The 1566-nt window shown below is 36.3% G+C and overlaps 1 pseudogene; it reads right to left on the bottom strand.

Moving 5' to 3' along the window:
- LOC107028140 overlaps window positions 1–1566 on the bottom strand; it is a 14367-nt pseudogene that overhangs the window by 10561 nt on the left and 2240 nt on the right.

Genomic DNA, 1566 nt, shown 5'->3' with positions numbered 1-1566 from the left:
CAGAAATCCGACCCAGCCTGGGATTACGCAGTCTGTGACGGCCCGTCGTGCCTGCGACGGTCCGTCCTGCCATGTCGTCACGAATTTCAGAGAGTCGATTTAAGTACCCAAATTTCAGAATTCTAAGTATTTTGGAACGAGACCCCCTCGACGGCCCGTCGTGCCCATGACGGTCCGTCGTGGGTTCCGTCGATTCAGACAGTTTTTCCAGAAATAAAATCTGCTGCTTAAAACGACTAAACAGGTCGTTACAACCACTTAGATCATTCAAATTATCACCCAAATCAACTTGATCCAACAGTGCAGAATTTGGGTTTAGATCTTTCAAGTTATCTCCCAGCATAACAGAAAAGAATAACTTAAATATCTAACAAATTTATTATATACCAATATACTAAATTTTAAAATGTATATAATCATTTACGAATACCTCATGATCTTTTAATTCACTTGAGTGCCCTATCGTTTTTTTTTTGTGCACCTAACTGTGAAGACTTGGTATTTGACTGATGAACACGCATGATATGCGTTTCTTGCATGACATCTTCAACTGTAGCCTGAAAATGTACACAATAAACGAAAATATGTTGTAATATATTGTATATATACAAATAAGTGATATACTGATTTATCCTAATTTGAGCTATATTAGTATATAGTTCATATTTATTTTATACCTAAAAAATAAAAAACCTTGAATTTACGTATATACATTTTATTTCATTTCAATATGTGTATAAATGAATTAATGTATAAATATTGCCAAATATTACCTCTTGATCTGTCAATTTTCTAGATTGACTTTGGGGTTCATATGGAGAGTACGTGGGCTGGTGATGAAAATCTTCGCTGGGTGATTCTTGATCATCATCAACAACGTTAACCTGAAAATAATTATACAACTTTATTCATTAGAATGTATTATATATTATGTTGTATATAAATAATTAAAACTAAAAATTTATACATCTGATTCCTTGGAGTTTATGGCTTTCAACACTGTTTTGAAGTTGTCTTCAATCATTTTTGTCAAATCAGCGAAATCGTCCTTGACCTATATGAATAAGGGGCATATTTTATTAATACTTGTATATAATCTTTGCAACAAATATATATTTATATAATAATTGATTATTGATTTTTTGAATGCTTCAAATTCATCACGCGAAATGGTAATGCTTGTTGACTTCTTGATTTGCCCCATTTGTGTTCTGCCTTGTACACCTTTCTGCTCTCCCTGTTTATTGTTATGTGACGTACCTACATCACTGTGTTTCTCAACACTGTTGATATTGATTGTAACGACCTGTTTAGTCGTTTTGAGCAGCAGATTTTATTTCTGGAAAAACTGTGTGAGTCGACGGAACCCACGACGGACCGTCATGGACACGACGGGCCGTCGAGGGTGTCTCGTTCCAAAAGACTTAGACTTCTGAAATTTGGGTACTGAAATCGACTCTCTGAACTTGGCGACGGACCTGCAGGACGAACCGTCGTGGGCACGACGGACCGTCGCAGGTGTCTCGTTCCAGAACACTTAGACTTCTGAAATTTGGGTACTGAAAT

The sequence above is a fragment of the Solanum pennellii genome, chromosome 8, assembly GCF_001406875.1.
Source record: "Solanum pennellii chromosome 8, SPENNV200".
NCBI lineage: Eukaryota > Viridiplantae > Streptophyta > Magnoliopsida > Solanales > Solanaceae > Solanum > Solanum pennellii.
The sequence above is the reverse complement of the archived record's forward strand: the minus strand, read 5'-3'. Positions and strand labels throughout refer to the sequence as shown.